Source organism: Pristis pectinata, chromosome 22, assembly GCF_009764475.1.
Source record: "Pristis pectinata isolate sPriPec2 chromosome 22, sPriPec2.1.pri, whole genome shotgun sequence".
NCBI lineage: Eukaryota > Metazoa > Chordata > Chondrichthyes > Rhinopristiformes > Pristidae > Pristis > Pristis pectinata.
The window spans coordinates 10,914,819-10,931,153 of NC_067426.1; the positions used below are offsets into that span (position 1 = coordinate 10,914,819).

General features: G+C 41.8%; 1 protein-coding gene across 4 annotated transcripts in view; it reads right to left on the minus strand.

Moving 5' to 3' along the window:
* nkain1 (sodium/potassium transporting ATPase interacting 1) overlaps window positions 1-16,335 on the minus strand; it is a 440,342-nt gene that overhangs the window by 215,359 nt on the left and 208,648 nt on the right. The gene's annotated exons all lie outside the window — the stretch shown is intronic.

A 16,335-nucleotide genomic window follows, 5' to 3' on the forward strand; every position in this document is an offset into this window, starting at 1 on the left:
AGAGGTTTGCATCCCTGCTGGATTCCTGGCCCAGAAGCACTTCAATGTCATGCCAAATCAGCCCAGCTGGATTAGGATAGAACCGAGGATTTCCCTCCCTTTCCCATTCGCTCTGCCCATCATCAAATTTGGCACCAACCCACACTGCGGCCAAGTGATTTTTCAAAGAGCTAGGTTTTAACAAACAACTACACGGAGGAGCGGTCAAGGGCAGGAGTTCCAAATTATGACCAAACCATATGTTGGTCCAGCTGCCAACAGTGGAGTGATGAAAATTGGAGACATGCTGATGTATCGAGGATTTCAATGCTGGAGGAAGTTACTGCGAGAGGTGGGAGAGGGGTCACGGAAGGATTTGAGATCAAGGATGAAAATTTTAACCCAAGACAATGCCAGAATGGGTACCAATACTGGTCTGTGTGTATAGAGGTGATGGGTAAATCAGGCTTGGAGTGAGTTCTTATGTGGATAGAAGAAATAAAACTAAGAATCAACAGTACTCATACAACAAAGCACATGTTCAGATCGAGCAACGATCACCGTGCCAGCACAATCTGAGAAAAGAGCAGATTCTGTCAGCATCCCTAAGTTTCCTGAAGTTATCCACTGGTGCCTGCAAACACCATTCGATTCATTTTGTGTTTGCAACCTATTATTTCCTTTCAGATGGAGGCTTTTATCCTTTATTAAGCTTTCCACTGCAGAGAAAAGGAAGCTTGCTTCCATAATGTTTTCTTGGATGAAGCACAGAATCTGTGTGTGTTGAATTATTGTTCAGTTCGTGCAGTTCCCAGCGGGGAGTCTTCCTGACTCTGGCATTCCTTGGGATACAGGAAGCTTGGCCCATCATTTGATGCACAATGCTTGATTTTACATTTATTATTTGTGGGATGTGTTCATTTCTTTCTGACGTTTTGTCTGTTGTCACTTTCTTTTGGGTTCCCCCCGCCCCATAGCATGCCTTGAGTTATCCTGTCCATTCACATTCATGAGGTGCTCTGCACGGTTCTTTTGCCTCCTGCAGTTTGCTTCCCTCCTCCTTTGAGGACATGGCAAGCTCTACAGCATCCAGTTAATGCAGCCCTGGTGGTGATTGCAGACATGCATCACTCTGTCCATAACTTGACATCTTCATTTGCATACGTGCAGCATGCACAGCTGGCTGGTGAGCAGAAGTGAGCATCTCAGCTGATTGTTTTAAACTGAAGCTCTGAGCTGAGAGTCTCTGTGCCCTCTGCACTCGGTGAACAGTTCCCTTGTTGCACGAGTACAGTTGAATCTTAGTTCGATGTTTCAATTCTTCTGTCCACATCAAAATTCACTCCAAGGCTCACTTACCCTTCACCCTGTACTCATAGACCAACTGCATTCTTCACAGTGTTCTCTCAATCATTGGGCAACATTTGCCCCTTAATCATCCCTTTTAAAAACAGATCTCCTGGGCATTCATCTTACTGGTGTCTGAGGGACCTCACTGTGTGCAAATTGGCTGCCATGTGTACCTGCATTATAAGAGACCACACTTCAAAATTTCTTTGAGAGATCCCGAGGGTGTTGAGAGTGAGATATAAAAACAAATTTCTTTGCTTAGCCTGGGGAACTGGGCCTAATTGTTCTACCACATTAATTGAGATCAAATATCTGAGCACAGACTAGAAATACAACTGGGATTTCCCCATCTGTGCTGCTTCACACACTAAACACCTCTCATGGATTGGAAATAGAACCTATGCTTGTATTAGAGCTGTCCAAGCAGCGGATTAATCTCACTAAGTGGCGCCTCTGATCGAGTTTTCTTCACAGTGCCAAGTTGTGTTAATAGTGGAGATAGCAGAAGAGAACAAGATTGTGACGCAGGTTTGGATACTTGACTTTCCTTTAGTGCAATCTCACAATAGGGGTTTGTTTTGCAAGATCGTACTTTATAGACCTTGTTGATAAGTTACTTGCCATAAGATAGAATGTCTTAGGGAAAGCAGACCCTCAAACGTACATTGACCAAACTGACGACATCTTAATTATCAGGTAAACTTGCTGCGTCTATTGAATACACAATTGTGCATGAGCAGATGAGAAAATAACCTGCAGATGCTGGAAATATGAAATAAAACCAGAAATGCTGGAAACACTCAGAAGGTGAGGTACATCTGTGGTAAGAGAAATAGTTAACATTTTAGATCCAAGATGTTAACCCTGGTTCTCTCTCCACAGATGCTGACTGATCTGCTGAGTGTTTCCAACATTTTCTGTTTGTATATTGTCATGAGCAGGACTGATATCTCAGACAGTTGTCTGGATGTTCACCCTCAGACAGTAGTGCTGCTTGTGCTATTAATAGCCAACCAAAAATAGGGCTATTTAGGTTGCTCCCACTTCTGAGTTCTCCGTCTGTACCCTTGTAGAGTGCAACTCTTCAAGTGCTTTTCCTGGTACCTTTAAATGTGAGAATGATTTCTGCATCCAACAGTGAAGTCAACAGAAATTGATTTCAGAGGCAAAGTAGAATGTGCTTGTGTATAGCACATATAGTGTTTAATGTGGAATTACTAGGAAAGAGCTTTTACCACAACTATTTTATACTTAGGGCATTAAGGTTGCTCCAGTTCTTAGAAAAACAACCCATTTTAGTCCCATCCCTCCTGTTCTCTTTCCTGTAATTATGTCAGGTTTACAACCAACCCCTATTATCTGCGTACAATTCTCAGTGAATAATAAAGATAATAAAGATCCATATCTCTGGCAGCGAAGGTGATAACGGGGATCAATTGGATTACAGGGTTGAAGTGTAGAAGGGGTAAGGAACTCACTGCTTGATGAGGCAGCAACACACATCACATTTGAAAGGTATCTGGATGAACATTTAAAGATCTGTAACCTACAAGACTATAACTTGCATAATCCAAGCAGTTCTTATTTTGGCCAAATTGGGCTTAATGGGTCGAATGGCCTCCTTCTGTGCCAGAAATGTCTATGGTTTCCCTGATGATAAAACTGAATGGTTGAAGGGGCTTCTTTGTTCGTGCACTTTCCTGCTCAGGCCACTGACAAGTACTGTAAATAGAGGACATGGACTCAGATTGTGCTAAGAGAACCTGATAGAGCAAAAAAAGCGAAGGAGTGAAATTAAAAGGGAAATTTGGAAAGCAAAGAGAAAAATATTGTCCACAAGGCTATTCAAAAAAGTAAAAGCCCATGGGATCCAAGGGAAAGTGGCAAATGGGATCCAAAATTGGCTCAGTGGTGTATTGGTTGAAGAGTCTTCCTGTGTCTTGAAGACTGTTACCAGTGGGGCTCCAGTGGGCTTTGTACTTGGTCCCTTTCTTTTTACAATATATAATAAGGTTTTAGACCAAAATATAAGGGGCATGAAAAAGAGGTTTGCAGATGACAGAGAAATTGAAGTGTATAAGAATACATGGGCCTGGCTAAAGTAAACAGGAAGAAGTACTTTTCCTTAGCAGAGGGCTCACAAACCATAGGCCATGGATTTATAGGCATTGGTCGAATAATAAAAGGGGAGATGAGGATAAACACTATCTGGAGGTAGGGTCTGGGAGTCACTGTCTGAAAAGGGGTTGGAGACAGAAACTATCCTCACATTTAAACAATACTTGGATCTGCAGCTAAAAACCATGGCCTGCAGAGCAATGGACCTGGTGCCAGGAGGCAGGATAATTTCATTTTGATTTGTACAGACTGAATGGCTTCTTCTATGTTAGAAACATAGAAAACCTACAGCACAATTCAGGCCTTTTGGCCCACAAAGCTGTGCCGAACATGTCCCTACCTTAGAAATTACTAGGCTTACCCATAGCCCTCTATCTTTCTCAGCTCCATGTACTTATCCAAAAGTCTCTTAAAAGACCTATCGTATCTGCCTCCACCATCGTTGCCGGCAGCCCATTCCACGCACCCACCACTCTCTGAGTAAAAAACTTACCCCTGACATCTCTATACCTACTCCCCAGCACCTTAAACCTATGTCCTCTTGTGGCATCCATTTCAACCCTGGGGTAAGGCATCTGACTATCTACCCAATCAATGCCTCTCATCATCTTATATACCTCTATCAGGTCCCCCCTCATCCTCCATCACTCCAAGGAGAAAAGGCCGAGTTCCCTCAACCTGCTTTCATAAGGCATGCTCCGCATTCCAGGCAGCATCCTTGTAAATCTCCTCTGCACCCTTTCTATGGCTTCCACATCCTTCCTGTTGTGAGGCAACCAGAACTGAGCACAGTACTCCAAGTGGGGTCTGACCAAGGTCCTATATAGCTGCAACAATACCTCTCGGCTCCTAAATGCAATTCCATGATTGATGAAGGACAATAAACCATATGCCTTCTCAACCACAGACTCAACCTGAGCAGCTGCTTTGACCATCCTATGGACTCGGACCCCAAGATCCCTCTGATCCTCCACACTGCCAAGAGTCCTACCATTAATACTATACTCTGCCATTATATTTGATCTACCAAAATGAACCACTTCACGCTTATCTGGGTTGAACTGCATCTGCCACTTCTCAGCCCAACTTTGCATCCTATCTATGTCCCACTGTAACCTCTGACAGCCCTCTATACTATTCACAACACATCCAACCTTTGTGTCATCCGCAAACTTACTAACCCATCCCTCCACTTCCTCATCCAGGTTGTTTATAAAAATCACAGAGAGTAAGGGTCCCAGGACAGATCCCGGAGGTACACCACTGGTCACCGACCTCCATGCAGAATACGACCCTTCAACAACCACTCTTTGCCTTCTGTGGGCCAGCCAGTTCTGGATCCACATTGCAATGTCCCCTTGGATCCCATGCCTCCTTACTTTCTCAATAGGCCTTGCATGGGGTATCTTACCAGATGCCTTGCTGAAATCCATATACACTACATCTACTACTCTCCCTTCATCGATGTGTTTAGTCACATCCTCAAAAAATTCAATCAGGCTTGTAAGGCAGGACCTGCCCTTGACAAAGCCATGCTGACTATTCCTAATCATATTATACCTCTTCAAATGTTCATAAATCCTGCCTCTCAGGATCTTCTCCATCAGATTACCAACTACTGAGGTAAGACTCACTGGTCTATAATTTCCTGGGCTATCTCTACTCCCTTTCTTGAATAAGGGAACAACATCCGCAACCCTCCAATCTTCTGGAACCTCTCCCGTCTCCATCGATGATGCAAAGATCATTGTCAGAGGCTCCGCAATCTCCCCCCTCACCTCCCACAGCTGCCTGGGGTACATCTCATCCAGTCCCGGCGACTTATCCAACTTGATGTTTTCCAAAAGTTTCAGCACCTCCTCTTTCCTAATATCTACATGCTCAAGCTTTTCAGCCTGCTGCAAGTCCTCACTATGATCACCGAGATCTTTTTCTGTAGTGAACACTGACGTAAAGTATTCATTAAGTACTTCCTCTATTTCTTCTGGATCCATACACACGTTCCCACTGCTGCACTTGACAGGCCCTATTCTTTCGCATCTTATCCTCTTACTCTTCACATACTTGTAGAATGCCTTGGGGTTTTCCTTAATCCTGCCCGCCAAGGCCTTCTTGTGTCCCCTTCTGGCTCTCCTAATTTCCTTCTTAAGCTCCTTCCTGTTAGCCTTATACTCTTCCAGATATCTAACATTACCTAGCTCTCTGTACCTTTTGTAAGTTTTTCTTTTCCTTTTGACTAGATTTATTATAACCTTTGTACACCACGGTTCCAGTATCCTCTCGTGACTCCCGTCTCATTGGAACATGCCTATGGAGAACTTCACATATTTGCCACATTTCTTCCGTACTTTTCCCTGAGAACATTTGTTCTCAATTTAAGCTTCCAATTTCCTGCCTGAGAGCCTCATAATTCCCTTTACTCCAAGTAAACGCCTTTCTAGTCTGAATGTTCCGATCTCTCTCCAATGCCATTGTAAAGGAGATAGAATTATGTTCACTATCTCCAAAATGCTCTCCCACTGAGAGATCTGACACCTGACCAGGTTCATTTCCCAATACCAAATCAAGCACAGCCTCTCCTCTTGTAGGCTTATCTACATATTGTGTCAAGAATCCTTCCTGAACACACTTAGCAAACTCCACCCTGTCTAAACCCCTCACTGTCTGGAGATGCCAATCAATGTTTGGGAAATTAAGATCTCCCATCACAACAACTCTGTTATTATCACACCTTTCTAGGATCTGCTTCCCTATCTGCTCCTCGATATCCCTGTTACTATTGGGTGGCCTATAAAAACACCCAGTAAAGTTATTGACCCCTTCCTGTTCCTAACCTCCACCCACAGAGACTCTGTAGACAGTCCCTCCATGATGTCCACCTTTCCTGCAGCCGTGACACTCTCTGATCAACAGTGCCACTCCCCCACCTCTTTTGCCTCCCTCCCTGTCCTTTCTGAAATGTCTATTACCCGGCACTTGAAGTAACCATTCCAGTCCCTGAGCCATCCAAGTCTCTATAATAGCCACCACATCGTAGCTCCAAGTATTTATCTAAGCTCTCAGCTCATCTGCCTTGTTCACAATACTCCTTGAGTTAAAATAGACACATCTCAAACTGGTCTGAGCACGTCCCTTCTCTATCACCTGCCTATCCTCCCTCTTGTATCTACTACAAGCTTTCTCTATTTGAGAGCCAAACACCTCTTCCCCAGTCTCTCCGGTTCGGATCCCACCCCCCAACAATTCTAGTTTAAACTCCCCCCAGTAGCCTTCGCAAACCTCCCCGCCAGGATATTGGTCCCCCTGGGATTCAAGTGCAACCCGTCCTCTTTGTACAGATCATGCTGCCTCAAAAGAGCCCCCAATGATCTAGAAATCTGAATCTCTGCCGCTTACTCCAATCCCTCAGCCACGCATTTAACCTCCACCTCATTCTATTCCTATACTCACTGTCGCGTGGCACAGGCAGTAATCCTGAAATTACTACCTTTGAGGTCCTGCTTCTCAACTTCCTTCCTAACGCCCTATAGTCTTTTTTCAGGACATCATCCCTTTTTCTATCTATGGCGTTGGTGCCAATATGTACCATGACCTCTGGCTGATCTCCCTCCCTCTGCAGGATATCTTGGACACGATCTGAAACATCCTGGACCCTGGCACCTGGGATGCAAACTACCTTCTGAGTTTCTTTCCTGCGTCCACAGAATCGCCTGTCTGCCCCCCTAACTATAGAGTCCCCTATCACTACTGCCCTCCTCTCTCCTTCCCTACCCTTCTGAGCCACAGGGCTGGACTCTGTGCCAAAAACACAGCCACTGTTGCATATTTTTCTCTGATTTTCTGATTCTATGATATACACTAAGCAAATCAAGTTTTACTGCCCTCAAGAATAGTCCCTCCATTTAGGAATCAAGACCCTAGTACATTGACCAGGCTGCTTTGTTTTTGATAGCTAAGATTTGTATTCCATAATGTAACTGAACCTAAATACTGAACAATGGAACTTGCATTATAACAAACTCAGATTTTAAGAAGTAAGGCTCAGTCTAAATGGATTAAACTACCATCATTTAATACCAATATACATCAAACACTAACAATGTCACTACTACTTTTTTTAATAGTAACACGTGGAATATTTTTCCCATAAATTTTATACTCAGATGAGGGAAGAGGTATCAGTGTAACTTTATTCTCTTCATCAGGCACATTCAGGTCAACTGCTTCACAGATCAAAGGTCATGTACTGTATATCTCCCTGTTTTTCCCTGCAATGTTTTAACTTCAAGACAAGGTAACTGCAGTATATATTTGCATCTCATATTGTAACTTCTTTGAGCAAACTTGCCAAATTATGTGGAAACTTAATAAGAACCGATAAAACAGATAAAAAACAGCAATGCGAGGCTCACAAATACGGACGGTACGGTAGTATAGCGGTTAGCGTAACACTATTACAGCGTCAGTGACTTGGGTTCAATTCTGGTCGCTGTCTGTAAGGAGTTTGCATGTTCTCCCCACGTCTGCATGGGTTTCTTCCGGGTGCTCCGGTTTCCTTCCACATTCCAAAGACGTATGGGTTAGGAAGCTGTAGACATGCTATGTTGGCGTCGGAAGCGTGGTGACACTTGCGGGCTGCCCCCAGAATAATCTACACAAAAGATGTAGTTCGCTGTGTGTTTCGATGTACATATGACTAATAAAGAAATCTTAAATCTTAATCTTAAAATCCATATTGTTTGGAATGGTGGATAGCTTGGAAAGATAGGACATTTTCATCTTTTTAGTTGAGGTTGTATTCAGTTCCCAGAATTAAAATTACAGTTCATTATCAGACTGGTGGCAATTTTCTGCTAAGGATTAAGAACTAGAATTCAAGAACATCAAAAATTTCAGAAGGCCCTTCACTGAGTGGAGATTAGCCCAAGAGTTCTAGAGCTCTCTCCCTAACTGCACAGAAATGCTCCAAAATTTGGGGTCACTGTTATTCTGGAGTCATCCCACACTCCTGTCATCCTGGGAAAAATTCCTTCCAAAATATGATTCTAGTTTTGTTTTACTCCCAGACTTACTACCATGACTTGCTTTAAAATCGCATGCTGGATTTACATAGAATGGTACAGCATGGGAATAGGCTCTTCAGCCCATGATGTTGTGCTGAACTAATTAAATTAGTAATTAAGTGCCTAACTAAACTAATCCCTTCTGCCTACACAATGTCCATTTCCTTCCATTCTCTGCCTATCTCTTCATCATATCTGCCTTTCAAACATAACTCAAGTGGGGATTGCTTTCCTCTTCAAAGCCAAATTCTGTTCAAATCATAAGCAACAAATAGCATCAGAATAAAAGCCATATCTGTATCACCTCACAGAGAAAATACCAAGCCTCAGCTTCCTTTCAGCAAGCATGAATATTTTTATTTATTTTTTATTTCTTTTCATTAGGCAAATGGACAATGCAGAATAAGTGCTTTACAATGCACACTTGATCATCCATCTTTGGTTCCATATCTGACATACCGTAACCACACTCCTTGTAACACTGATCAAACACCACAGGCATCATTTCTAAAAGATTTTCCCTCTCCCTAATGCTTTTCTCTGCAGTTATCTATTTTCTAAGGGTCATTTGCAGAACAGTCTCAGAACAAACTGCAGAAAAATGTGTGTATTTTGAAGCTGTTACCCATGATAAATAGAGCTAAACACTTTCCAATACAGCATGATGTAACTGATGACAATCTGAGCAAGATCTCAGCATGACATAACCATAGATTAACAATGACAAAAATACCAGCAAAAGAAACTGTAATACTTTTCACATTTTTTTTTACTCTTAAGGAACAACCAGCAAAGGCAAGATCTAAAATTCAATCCACACATTGATGAAGATTAACAATTATCTGGATGATCAGTGTTTATTCAACTGGCTCTTACTGAACTCACCCCATAGAAACATGGCACCATTACATCCAATTACAACCAATTATCATTATCTTCTGTTTGCAATTCTAATTGCAACAATTGCCCAAATATTATAAATTCTTTCTAAATCAAAATGCAAATTAGTTTTGTATACTTAATATATTTAACTATTCATGGCAAGAGCTTTCTGTTGTCTTGGTTCTCCCTAAAGCTCCTTCAAATGAGTTCTTTGAAGACACCGACACCTTTTCAACATTAAACACGTCTTTCAGCAAACATTCCTTCTTTTTGAAATACAATGGAGCAGAGGCTGACTCAATACAAATTATTGTCACTGTTTCAAATAGCCAAATTTTATTTTCTTTAGAAGATCCCAGTTGCCTAAGAGTATGATAAAAACAGGTACAATAATAATTTTCACAAAGGGAATTTGGACAAGCAACAGAATTTCATAACAACATTTAAAAGACATTTGGACAGGTACATGGATAGGAAAAGTTTAGAGGGATATGGGTCAAATGTGGGCAAATGGGACTAGCTTAGATGGGCATCTTGGTCAGCATGGACAAGTTGAGCTGCATGACTCCATAACATTATGACACTGTAAGCATTCAAAAAGGAAAATTATGAGGGGCCCTGGTGCAATTACACAACAGTGGGATTACTCAGAGAACTTGAAGAGCCAGCACGAGTATTATGGACTGAAATGTCTGCCTTCCTTATTACATCATTCTATGTTAATGGCGTGTGGAGACATTGGACTGGAAATAGGTTCCTCAGTGTGAATAAATAGGTGGTGGATTTTATCGATTCATGACAGGACTTTATCTCTTAGTTAAGGATGTTTGGTCTTGAAGGAGCTGCTGGAGACTTTTTAATCAATCCTAATCCCTTCCCTCTCTTTGTTATAATCGCTCTCTCAAGCTTTCTGTTCCCCTGTCACTTAAAAGATTGAGAGCTCTACTGAGAGAACAGGATTGGGCTATTGGAAAGGCTGGGTTGTCCAAAAGGCTATTGCTATTTTGAAACACATACATACTGACAAAGCTCAAAGCTGCAACCCTACTCATTCAGGAGCAGATCCCACATTGGTGGTTTGACAGGGACTGACCATTATCAGCAATGACAAGACAGCTTCCAGAGGTGTTGAGCTGGAGGTCTTCTCAGGTGTAACATTAATACCCAACCTACGCATGGCCAATCCTAAATCCGCCAAGCCCAATGAGTCAATGTATTTTCCATGGCATTGGCATGGCCTGACCTGAACCCAAATGTTTCATGACAATGTACACCTCGAGCCCAACACATACCGTTGGGTTCGATTGGTCTTTGGCCGTGAAGCCAGGCTCCATGTTGAGCAAACATCAGTAGTTCTGAAACGTACTTATTATAACACAGAAGAAAACCATTTTGCCTGTCCCATTTAGCAGTCCTGCGAGCCCCAATTTCCCCCTCTTATCCTCTCCCACATGCCCATCAAGTCCCCTTTGATGTGATGTAAGTTTTTCATTGCACCTCTGCATACATGTACTTGTGTAAATGACAATAAACTCAACTTTGACTTGGATTTTTTTTTTGCCATTTGCCAACACTAGGGGTAATTTAATAACAAACCAGCACATTTTTGGGATGTGGGAGGAAACTGATGCACCAAGGAGAAATAGGGAGAACATGCAGACTGCAAACTCCACACAGACAGCAGCCGAGGCTGGGATTGAACCTAAGGTTCTGGAGTGGTGAAGTCCAGGAGTCAATGGAAACAATCAATTCTCACTGATCAGTAAACTGACTAATGTCTCATATTTGTTGTTTTCTTCTTCTTCCTATCAGATGGACAGCTACCATTTGGTTCAGATAGGCCAAGCCATTCCATTATTAGCTGTCTCAAGGAGTGAGGGTAACAAATTTAAACATCAAGCAAAAAGCAATAGGAGTTACACAGAGGTTACAGTCTCCCCCTGTAGAGATGATGATGGGAACAGAATCAATCAGGGCCTTTAAAAGGGAATTGGATGGACACTTGTAAACAAATAGGTTGCAGGACTATGGGGAGGATGGGGTTGACAGAATTCAAAGCTAGGATAGATTTGATAAGCTGCAGGAACTCCTTCTGTGCCATAAGTGTCCACGGTAGTGTAGCAGTTAGCGTAATGCTATTACAGCACCAGTGACCCGGGTCCAATTCCGGACGCTGTCTGTAAGGAGTTTGTACATTCTCCCCGTGTCTGCCTGGGTTTCCTCCGGGTGCTCCGGTTTTATCCCATATTCCAAAGACGTACGGATTAGGAAATTGTGGGCATGCTATGTTGGCACCAGAAGCGTGGCAACACTTGCGGGCTGCCCCCAGAACACTCTACGCAAAAGATGCATTTCACTGTGTGTTTTGATGTACATATGACTAATAAAGATATCTTATCTTAATTCTATTTCAACAGTATCAGACATGTATCCTTTGTATTGATATCAGTGCAGGAGTAAGAACATAAAAAAACAGAAGCAAGAGAAACCATATTGCCTCTGAAAACTCCCCTCATCATTAAAGTCATGGTTGATCCTATATCTCAAGCCCAAATTCCCACTGCCTTTGGTATCCAGAGATCAGGAGTTTATGATGGTTAGAACGAGTTAAAAAGGTGTCAGTTGGAGGGACATCAGTAGTAAAAATGAGTGAAACCTACCAGGAAATCAACAGGAACCCAATCCACCTTAGACATAGAATTGAACAGGAGAAAGGCACACCTGTACTTCTCATTGCTGAATAGCAGCATTATCTATTCGCTCATTAAATGGCAAATCAATGAGCTTAGGTGAATTAGTTCAATCCATTGCTATTGCAGTTACGGCTTTGGGCTGTGAAGGAAGCCAGTGATGGAATAGAGTTCCTGAAAATCCAAGTGCAATCAGCAAGCCACACTCCACATCACTCCACAATTAGCATCTGACCTTCAATGATTTTGTTCAATTCTTGCATTAATTGTTCATGATGACACATCCCGTGTTCCTCTCCACAGTTGTCTAATGTAGTTTCTACTTACATTTTTTCTAACAAGCCAAACAAAAATCACTTTCAATCCAATCCATTAGTGAATGAAAGATGGGATTTAATTCTATTGTAGAGCCAGATGGTTTCAAAAAGCTTCATAATGGTACAAGCTCTGAACACAACTACCATAGAGATACATTAACTGAGATTAATTCTACCTGGATGTAAGCTCCAGAAACCAGGTAAAGTCTGTGAATATTAATTTGGTAACTTAAAGATAGAGAAATTTAGACTGATCAAATGATAAGTAGATGAAAGGTCACTGGTTCTAGTGAAAGTTAATTGAGCTTGAATCTTTACCTCCACAGATGTTGTGTGATCTGTTGGGCATCACCTGCACTTTCTGTTTTAGTTCACATTTCCACTGTCTGCAGTATTTTATCTTTGATGTGCAGAGTTCTGATTACAGCTTTGTGGTTATAGTTGTAGCATTTCGCTGGAGGGGAGTTCAGCACTATCTGATCATCTCCCAAGGGAGAATGAATCCACAGGCTGTTACCAAAGTCCACATAACATTTTCCTCCTTTTCCCACTTTATGCCAATACCTGAGACTCATTATTGTTCTACTTCATTTTAAACTAACCCTCAGCAAGTAGGCATCATTGACATTGCTGTAGTAACTCCATTTTGTGAGCTGCCTGTGTGGTATGGCCATTCCCTTCGTCTTGTTAGAAGGGAGTTGCAGGATTTTAGTCCAATGATGGCATTGTATGTAATCAAAATATTAGTAAAGGACCCAACTCCAACACAACAACGTCCATTTATGTAGCACCTTCAACATAGTGAAAATGGCCCAAGGCAATCTGCAAGAGCATTGTCAAACAAAATCTTACACTGAGTCACACCTGAAGATCTTAAGTGTCAGCAATGTGTGCAAGATCACAAATCTCATTGTCCTGGTTCATAATGAGTGGCTATAACTATTCTGCTTTAAGAATTTGAAGTATACTGCTCTTATCAAAAATAGAGCGATAGCTTAATTGTTTATCTGGATTTAGTCCACGTTAGTGCTTCTAAAATGATGATTGCCACCTTTGAGCTTCAGAGCTTAGCTATCTGGATTTAATAGAAGTGGTAAAGGATAAGCAACTGTTTCTACATCTGGTCAGTAATGTTTTTATCAGTGTTCACCAATTCTGGTTACTCTATACACTGCACACCCCACTTCCTCAGCAGACACTTCTTAGCGGGAACCAGTGTAACTGCATCCAAAGGCAACAGCCCAGAAATTGGAGTTCACCATTTTTTGTTGTGCTGAACAGACGCGGTTCGTAGCCCTGGCGTCCAATCAAGCGACCCACAAAAACAAAAGGAAAATTAGTGAAAACCCCAATCGCAAAATTTTCATCTTGAATAATGTGTTTAATTTCTATCTCCGTGACTGTTGCTGTGTCTTTGCCCTGCTGACTGCTGGGAAGTGAGTTGACTTTCAAAGTCACAGTTACAGCAGCAGCATAAAAGGCCACCATGGAGGTGAGGTCAAACAGTAGGGGTTGGGGGATAGTAGTGGGGAGCATTGTGTTCTCTTGTGAGTCTGAGGAACCCCACATACAGTACCTCTGAGGACCACCAAGGGACCAGTGATCACAGCGTTATGCTCTGAGGTGCATGATATAGAGATGGACTAATCATCGTCACTGATGCATGAGGACAGAGGTACAGTGTCTGGCAAATTAAAGAGTCCCCACTGAGGACCCTTTTATCTGCATCTCCTTGCCAACATGCTGCAGAGTTTGCTCCTTGTTTTACTATGAATGACAAACACAAGTTTAACAGCCAATTTAAGTCAGCACTCACAAAACTGGCAACTGTACACTGGATGATGCCATTAGGTGCACATCTGACATGAGCAAACGCCAGATGTGCTATCGTGTCCGAAAATAGCTGGGTCTATTTCCTGATTACCAATAATCAACCTGGAAATGATCACAAGCAAGATTTTTAACCCAACCCAACTGGCTTTCATGTGCAAATTGTGTATTTAAAAGAATATGGAGTCAATTTTGAGGCAAACCGTTTTCCCCAATCATTCTGCCAGTCAGTGCTGGTTATAGGGTTCCTCCATCTGATGTTATGGAAACTGAATTGTTTAGAAACCAGTTTAGAAACAAGAAAGGAAGCTTTAAGACATCCTTCCTTGTGTCAGTCAGTCATTTTCAGAACCAGTCAACTGAGAATGCAAAGCCAGAACCCACCTAATCCCAATATCAGAGGGCAAATTCTCCCAATATTTTCTTTCCTCTGATTCTACTAAAGGCAGTGTCCTTACCGATGCTCTGTAAGCAAAATTACATGGGAGTACATAGAGTGTACAGAAGAGGTCTTTTGGCCATACTGGTCTACCTTAGTGTTTCTGCTCAATATTTTCTTTACCCCATGCCATCCAATCAACTTCAATTCCTTCCTTTCATGTGCTTTTCTGATTTCCCACATATTATATGTTTTAATATTATTTCCTTCAAGCATTTTTCATGACAATGAGTTGCACATTCCCACCACAGAGTAAAGTTACCTTGACTCTATTGTAGGAATTATCAGTAATTCTCTCACATATATGACTCCCGGGATTTGCACAAAGGTATTTCGTCAGCGAACTTCTTTCAAAAAATATATACAGCTGCAACTTGTCTCCTGAACAGCTGCTTCTGTGCCTATGACCTATAGTTACTTAGAGAACATAATGGGACTTTTGTCTGGCCTTATCAGTCAGAACCCTGTAATTCCTGCTCCAATTAAAGAAAGAAATAGCAAACCAGAAAATACAATAAAATTTAGTTTGGTAAACCTAGAGGCTTGTTTCTGGATCGTACACTTTAGAGGCAGTAGCAGGAATTCCGCATGAACTCACAACGCAATAAACTAATCCATCTACATTACCTTCTCTGACACTTGTGCAAATGAGTAATATTTTCCCTTTCCCATGAGGAACAACCTGCCATTGGAATCTATTAACATGAACAATACACAACCATACCTATTTTATTTGTAATTATTCTTAAGAGCTCATCCAAAACTCTGTTGTCCATATGCTAATTCACATCATCCTATCTGCAATCACGCACATTCTCAGTGACCTTCATTGGCTCCCGACCCAGCAATGCATCAACTTTAAAATTCATTCAGGGTTTTCAAACTCCTCCCACTCTGCATTATTCCTTCCAGCTCTACACTCCTTTTTTTTGGTGTCTGCACTCCTCTAATACTGCCCTCTTTTGCTTCTGAAATATAAAATTACTTCACTATTGGAAATCTTGCCTTCAGTCGAGCAGATAAAGCTCCGGACCTTCCTTTCTGAGCCTCTCTCCACCCACCCAGCCTCCCCCAGCACTTTTCTTCTTTAAAATGCTCCTTTAAACTACCTCTTTAACTTACCTTTTGATCACCTCCCTTCGTAGCTCTGTGTAGCTTGGTCTCAAATTATCTCTGACATGAAGTTCCATGGAGCATTTATTATGCTAAAGGTACATTATAAATCTGGGCCCTTGTGCAGTCACAGAGTTGTACAAAATAGATACAGGCTCTTTGGTCCATTGCATCTATGCCAACTTTCATGCCTATCTATACTAACCCGAATTTGCCTGCATTAATTCCATGTCCCTCTTTGCCTTGTTCATTCAAGTACCTGTCCAGATACCTCTTAAATCTTGTAACTACTCTTTGTGTGAAAAATGTACCCCTCAGATCCCCTTAAAACTTTTCCCTCCCACCTTAAACCTACACCCTCTAGTTTTAGACATCCCAAACTGGCTATCTACCCTCTCATAATTTTATGTACCTCTGTCACCTCTCAGCCTCCTTTACTCTGTTGTACATAAAATGAATTTGATTTTATCTACTCTCATTTTTAAAGCTCTTCTTTGACCGTATCCTCAATTTATAAGATTGGTTTTGAAAACATTTATTTACCACTAATCCAT